This window comes from Elephantulus edwardii, unplaced genomic scaffold (assembly GCF_000299155.1).
Source record: "Elephantulus edwardii isolate Elephantulus edwardi_28Jun2011 unplaced genomic scaffold, EleEdw1.0 scaffold00184, whole genome shotgun sequence".
Classification (NCBI taxonomy): Eukaryota; Metazoa; Chordata; class Mammalia; order Macroscelidea; family Macroscelididae; genus Elephantulus; species Elephantulus edwardii.
In genome coordinates, this window is record NW_006399934.1 from 6,285,347 (window position 1) to 6,293,061 (window position 7,715).

The 7,715-nt window shown below is 40.7% G+C and overlaps 1 non-coding gene across 1 annotated transcript; it reads left to right on the forward strand.

Moving 5' to 3' along the window:
* The first annotated feature begins 7,643 nt into the window (after positions 1-7,643).
* Positions 7,644-7,715, forward strand: TRNAA-AGC. The gene has a single exon. It is a non-coding gene; the product is annotated as a tRNA-Ala (tRNA).

Below are 7,715 nucleotides of genomic sequence, written 5' to 3' on the forward strand. Positions count from 1 at the left end.
TCCTCAGCTTCAGCTTGAATTTGCATATGAGTAGTTGGTGGTCTGTTCCACAATCAGCTCCTGGCCTAGTTTTCACAGCTGATATTGAGCTTCTCCAGCAGTTCTTTCCACAGATGTAATCGATCTGATTCCTATGCATACCATCAGGTGAAATCCAGGTATATAGGTTATATTAATGACTTTCCTAATAATGAGTCGTCTTTACCTAGAATAAAATGTACTTAAACATTATGAATTACTGTTATTTTTTTTTAATGTGTTCTTGGATTCCGTTTGCTATTTTTAAATTTGAGCATTGAATTTTATATATTAAATTGGCCTGTAGGTTTTTGTTGTTAAGTGCCATAAAGGTGACTAGAATTCATAGTGACCCTGTGAACAATGGCCTGAACCTGCCCTACCCTGTGTCATCCTAACCATCTCTGATATACTTGAGCCTGTTACAGTTACTGTGGCAATCCATTGTGTTAAGGGTCTTCCTCTCTTCCATTCACCCTCTACTTTCCCAAGCATGATTCCCTTCTGTGGGGATTTGCCTCTCCTAATTAACATGTTCAAGAATGTGAGACCAAGATTTACCACACTTGCTTCTAAGAACACCTTGGTCTCACTTTCTCTCCCCTGCCCCAGAAATGAACCTTTAAGTGACCATGAGCAGAGAAAGTAAAAATGGCAATGGTGTGAGGGCAGTCAAGGGCAGTTTCTCTTTATAGGGGTTCTAAAGTGGACTAGAGAAGAGGCTATTTTTCTCTGGAATTTGAGGCTGTTAATTAACTTGGGTTTGGGCTTTTGTGATCAGGTCCAGAGACTGGTCAGGATCCATTGTCTGGGCTGGTCTTTTATCTGGTCCCCTTAGATGTTGTCAGGTTTCTCAAGGAGTGATTAGGCCTGAAGGCAACTGCCACATTCTTCCTCCATTCCAGACCTTAAAAAAATATAGTGATTAGGGATGAAGTTATCTCTAGCTACCTCCTGCTGAACTGGGGAGATTGGGGGGCTGGTGTTGGTTTCCTGTAAGGTTTGAAGGAGGAGGATCTTGGGCAGTTCTTGGGCAGTTGCTCGGGAGATGGTGGTGAGACTGAGGTGGTTTATTATAAATTTCTCAATCAAAGGGATAGCTCTAGGAGGTTGAGAATTGAGGCCTGTGTTGGATGTTGTTGGATTCAAAAGGTAAATGGCCTTTGACCTTTGGGACAGGTAGGAAGGAGAGAAGGATAAGAGAGAGAGGTAGTCTTGGCCAGTTGTGAAGTGGACAGGAAGTTTCCATTTATGACGGGGCACTTTTCCCAGTCAGGTCCATAACTGGTGAGGGAACCATATGAATTGAGAGAACCAGAAAAAGAATTGAGAATGAGAGAAAGAAAGAAATTGGTCCCAAGAAATAAACAAGCCTTTATTCAGTCTTAATTTCTTCAAGATGGATTTGTTTGTTCTTTTGGCAGTCCATGGGATGGATGTTCAGTGCTCCTCTCCAACACCACAGCTCAAAAGCATCAATTCTTCTGTCATCCTTATTCACTGTCCACATTCAAATGTGTAGCAAGTAACTGAAAAGGCAGTTTTATCAGATGCATCTTAGTCTTGAAATTTACGTTTTTACTTTCCAGCACTTTGGAGAAGTCCTTAGCAGCAGAGTCCCCCAGTGCAGCGTATCTCTTATTTTCTTGACTGCTGGTACTAAGGGTGTTGATTGTGGATCAAAGTAAGATGAAATAATGACAATTCCAATCTTTTCTCCATCTCTCATGATGTTGCTTGTTGACCTTGTGGTGAGATCTTTGTTATCTTCTTGTTGAGATGTAATTCATACTAAAAGCTATATACTCTTTGATTTTCTGCTTCAAGCACTTCAAGTTCTCATTTTCAGTAAAAAGGGTGTATCATCTGCATAATGCAGGTTGTTGGTGAGTTTTCAATCCTGACGCCACATTCTTCTTCATAAAATCCAGCTTCTTGAAGAATATTCTCAGCATACAGATTGAACAGGTATGAAGAAAGTATATAGCCCTGATGCACACCATCTTAATTTAAAACCATACAATGTCCTTTAGCTCTGTTTGGATAACAGAAAAAGCAAAGTATTGTAATGAAATTTGTAGAGAACTGGAACCAGAAATCAAAATAGAAGAACTCCTTTGGCATTTCTCAACTGAAAATATTAAAAACAAATGCATACCTGTACTGAAATTCTGAAGAATACTATGGACACAGTCTTGAATGATTCAGGAAGCTTTAAAAGAACAGAGGGGAAATATACAGAGCCATTGTCCGAAAAACGATTAGCTGACATGAACCATTTCAGGAAGTAGCATATGATCAAGAGCTAATGGTAATAAAGGAAGATATTCAAGTTGCACTGAAGGCATTAGCAAAACTTAAGGCCCCAGGAATTGATGGAATGCCAGTTGACATATTCCAACAAACAAATGCAGCCCTGGATGTGCTGATGAGGCTTTTCTAAGAAATCTGGAAGATAGCTATGTGGCAAATTGATGGGAGGAAATCCATATTTGTCTTGTTCCCAAGAAAGGTGTTCCAAAAGAATGTGGAAATTATAGAACAATATCACTGATATGCATTAAAATCCTGCTTAAGATTATTTAGAAATTATTAGAACAGTACGTAGACAGAGAATTGCCAGAAATTGAAACTGGATTTAGAAGAGGCGGTGGTACCAGGGATATGATTGCTGGTCAAATGGATCTTGGCTGAAAGCAGAAAACACCAAAAGAATGTCAATTTGTGTTTTATTGCAAAGACACTTGATTCTGTGGATCACAACAAATTATGGCTAATATTGAGAAGAATGGGAACCCCAGACTGCTTAATTATTTTCGTGTGAAAAATTTTTATTACTAGTTGTATTTTTTCCTAATGTGTTAGTTTTTTTTAAATTTATCTATGTTAACCTTTTCTTCTGTATACTCTCTTTTGGTTTTTGTGTTTTGTGGTTGTTTTTTTTTAAATTTTGATCTGAGTGTTTAATCCATTTACTTTTATAACTATCAGTATAAAGTCCACAGGAAACAAAATTTGACCTTGAGTTTATCCCACCTGAATTAAAAACCCATCTCAAGAACAAGTTTAAGGCCTTGGACGTTAATAAGTGAAGAGTGGACGAGCTGTGGGAGGATATCAAGAATATCCAGGAAGAATGCAAAAGGTCATTACAAAGACAGAGGAGGAAGGAGAGACCAAGATGGATGTCAGAAGAAACTCTAAATATTTCACTGGAGTGCTGAGAAGACAAAGCAAAGGGAAGAAATCAAGTTAAGGAGTTGAACAGAAGATTTCAGAGGGAAGTGAGGGAAGACAAAGTAAAGCATTACAATGAAATGTGCAAGGAGCTGGAGTCAGAAAATCAAAAGGGCTGAACACACTCAACATTTCTTAAGCTGAAGGAACTGAAGAATAAATTCAAACCTTGAGTTGCAATACTTAAGGATGCTTTGGGCAGAATATTAAATGATTCAGGAAGCACTAAAAGAAGATGGGAAGAGTATATTGAGTCATTGTATCAAAAGGAATTAGTTGACACAGAAGAATTTCATGAAACAAGGTAGGAGCAAGAGCCTTCGGCGATGAAGGAGGAAGTTCAAGCTACTTTGAAAGAATTGGCAAAAAATAAGGCCCCAGGAATTGATGGCATACCGATTGACATATTTCAACAAACAGATGCTGCCTTGGATGAGCTCACCAATTGTGCCAAGAGATCTGGAGAACAATGAGACCTGGCCTACTTACTGGAAGAGATCTATATTTATATTTGGTCCCATTCCAAAGAAAGATGATCCAACAAAGTGTGGAAATTACCAAACAATATCACTGATATCACATGCAAGCAAGGTTCTGCTGAAGATCATCCAAAAATGACTGGAACATCAACAGAGAACTGCCTGAAGTGCAGGCAGGAATTAGAAGAGGCCGTAGCACTAGGAATATTATAGCTAATGTCAGATGGATCTTGGCTGAAAGTAGAGAGTACCAGAGGAATGTTTGTGTTTCATTGATTATGCAAAAGCATTTGACTGTGTGGATCACAACAAACTGTGCCTGAATTTGAGAAGAATGGTAAACCCAGAACATTTGATTGTGCTTATGCAAAACTTATACTTGGATCAGGAGGCAGTCGTCAGAACAGAGCAAGGAAAACACTGTATGGTTCAAAATTGGGAAGGGTGTGCATCAAGGATGTGTCCTATCTCCATATCTTTTCAATATATTTGCAGAACAGTTTATCTGGGAGGCTGGGCTCTAAGAGGAGAAGTGTGACATCAGGATTGAAGGTAGACTTAGCAACAGTCTGCATTATGCAGATGACACAACCCTGCTTGCTGAAACCGAGGAGGACCTGAAATGCTTGCTCCAGAAGGTCAAGGATTGCAGTCTTCAATATGGATTGAAGCTCAACATCAAGAAAACAAATATTTTCACCACTGGGCCAATTGGCAGCATCATGATATATGGTGAAAAGATTGAGATTGTTGACAGCTTCAGTTTGCTTGGCTCTATAATCAACACTTAGTGCCAGCAGCCAGGAAATTAAAAAAGGAATTGCATTGGGAAGGTCTACTATCAGAGACCTCTCCAAGGTACTGAGGAGCAATGATGTCAGTCTGGAGACTAAGGTGTGCCTGATACAGGCCATGGTCTTTGCCATTACTTGCTATGTATCAGAGAGCTGGACAATGACTAGGGATGATAGAAAGAGAATTGATGCCTTTGAGCTTTAGTGCTGGAGAAGAGCATGGACTGCTAGGAGAACAAACAAGTATGTCCTGGAGAAGTTTGAAGCCAGACTGCTCCTTGGAGGCAAGGATTCTGAAGCTTAGTCTGACATACTTTGGACATGCAAGGATTCTGAAGCTTAGTCTGACATACTTTGGACATGCTGCAAGGTGGGGTCAGTCCTTGGAGAGGGACATCATGCTTGGGAGGGTGGAAGGACAATGCAGGAGGAAAACCCTCGATGAGATGGATTGATTCAGTCACTAGGGTACTGGGGATAGGTGTGTTAGAGACAATAAGGTTGGCAAGAGATAGACCAGGGTTTAAGGCTGTTGTACATAAGGTCGCTATCAGTCCCAAGCAACTTGATGGCACATAACAACAAGAACAACAGTAAATTATTTAATGGGATAAAATGTCTTCTGATAAATACTTTAGCTTAATTTCACAGATTTTGCTATGTTGGATTTGCAGTTTTGTAATTTTAAAGAAATTACAACATTAAATGTCCATTTCCTCCTTTGAGGCAAGTGTTATTTATGTTATTGTTGTCATGTGTCATCGAGTGGCCTGAGACTCATAGTGACCCTATCCACAATATTTCTGAGCCCTGTCTTATCCTGAGCCAATCTTATTGTCTCTGACACATCTACTTCCACACCTACTTCCATTGCCCCAGTTACTGTGTCAATCCTTCTCATCTGAGGTCTTCCTGTCTCGTGCTATCTCTCCACCCCTCTAAGCATGATGTCCTTCTCCAAGGATTGGTCCCTCCTGGCCACATGCCCAAAGTATGTGAGACATATTCTTGCCTCCAAGGAGAAACTTGATTCACCCTTGCTAGGACAGATGTGTTTGTTCTTTTGGTAGTCCGCAATATGTTCAATAGTCTTCTCCAGCACCACAGCTCAAAGACATTGATTCTTCTTCTGTCATCTTTAGTCATTGTCCCACTCTCTGGTTCATAGCAAATAATTCCAAAGACCATGGCCTGGATCAGGTGCACCTTAGTTTCTAGACTGACATCGTTTCTTCTCAGTATTCTGGAGAGGTTCCTGACAACAGATTTTTTCCCAGTGAAATTTTTCTTTTGATTTCCTGACTGCTGGTGTCAAAAGCGTTGATTGTGGAGGCAAGTAAGTGAAACTGTTGACAACTTCAACCTCTTATCCATCTATTATGCTGACAGTTGGCCCAGTGCTAGACTCTTTGTCTTCTTGATATTGAGCTTCAATCCATATTGAAGATTGCAGACCTTGCAGCAAAGGCTTCAGGCCTCTGTATTTTTGGCAAGCAAGGTTGTATCACCTGCATAGCTCAGGTTATTGGTGAGTGTATCTTCCTCCTGATACCACATCCCTCCTCTTAAAGTCCAGCCTCTTGAATGATCTGTTCCGCATACAGCATATCTTTCTAGTTTTATTGCCTAATTAAAAAAGAAACCCAGAAATTAATAACAAATAAAAAAGACAAGACCTCAATTTTAAGATATGTTATATGCTATATTGCCTGATGGCCAGTGAATGCTGTTTATATTCTTTCTATCCTTTGAAATTTATTGAGATTTCCTTTGTGGCCTACGTTGTGGTCAGTTATCATTTAATATTTCTTATATACTGCAAAAGAATGTGATAGGAAGGAGATTACTAGCCCCACACACCCTTACCATCTTTTCTTTTCATTTTGATCATTCAGCATTGTCGGAATCAGAGGAGACATATTTTATGATAGTCTCAATTAATTCCTCTTGTAGGATAGCCTCTTCAATTTGGGTTAAAGATTTTATTTGCAGATATAGATGCAATGTGTGTGTTACTCATTTTTACTGACATTCTTGTCTTCATTGATTGGAGAATGATTACTCAGAATATTACTTTATCATGTTTTCCTACCTCCTCTAAGAAGAAACAATGAGTTTGAATTGTGATGTAGAAAAGAGAACCGAATATCCCATGGGCTGACAAAAGAATGAACAAATATATCTTGGAGGAAGTGCAGCCAGGGGCAAGGATGGTGAAAATGGGTCTTACATGCTTTGAGCATGTTGTCAGGAGGGGCCAGTCCTTGGGAAAAGACGTCATGCTTGGAAAGGCAAAGGGTGAGCGAAAAAAGAGGAAGACCCTCAACGAGGTGGCTAGACACAGTACTTGTAACAATGGGTTTGAACATGCATGCAGCAGATTGTTAGGATGATGCAGGCAGGATAGGACAAAGTTCAGGTCTCCTTTTCACAGGGTCACTGTGAGTGGTAATCGACTCGATGGCTCCTAACAACAACAACAAGCAGCTTCCTCAACGAATACTGAGTCTCTGTCAATTTGTTGGGCTGGAAACAGAGGACTCCCAGAATATCACAGCATCCTTAAGATTTCCCAAAGCTTTGGTTCCAAATCGCTGGTGACTCCCGAGCTCATAAATCACCTCCCTGGCGGCCAGGTCCCGGGAGTCAGGATTTCGCCGCAAGGGGGCGCCACCACAACGGGCGCGTCCTCCCTCCCTTCGCTGTTCACCGTGCGGAGGGTCCCAGCGACCCCGCCGCGGTTGAACGCGCGATTCTGCGAGAGGAGCACCAGCGACAGACAGCAGCAGATCGGCATTTCTCTTCCTGTCTTCTCACCTGGACCTAGAATATTATTTATTTTTGTTTCCCTGCATTATGTTTTGTGACTTTTAGGGAGCCAGCACAGAAAGAGAAAAGGGGAAAAAAAGAGTGATGGCGGCAGGGAAGCCATTCACGGATTTCCCGGAGCGAAAAGATTCCAGGATTGTAAAAAAGAATTTACGGTCTAAAAACAATTTACTCTTTTTCTAGTAAAGTGGATTTTGGATTTCAATAATGAAGTAATGGAAAACAGAATTTTGGTTTATGGTTAGTCATCAGTCTTGAGAATTTTCCCCAATAAGATATCCCCGAAGGGGGTGTAGCTCAGTGGTAGAGCGCGTGCTTAGCATGCACGAGGCCCCGGGTTCAATCCCCGGCACCTCCA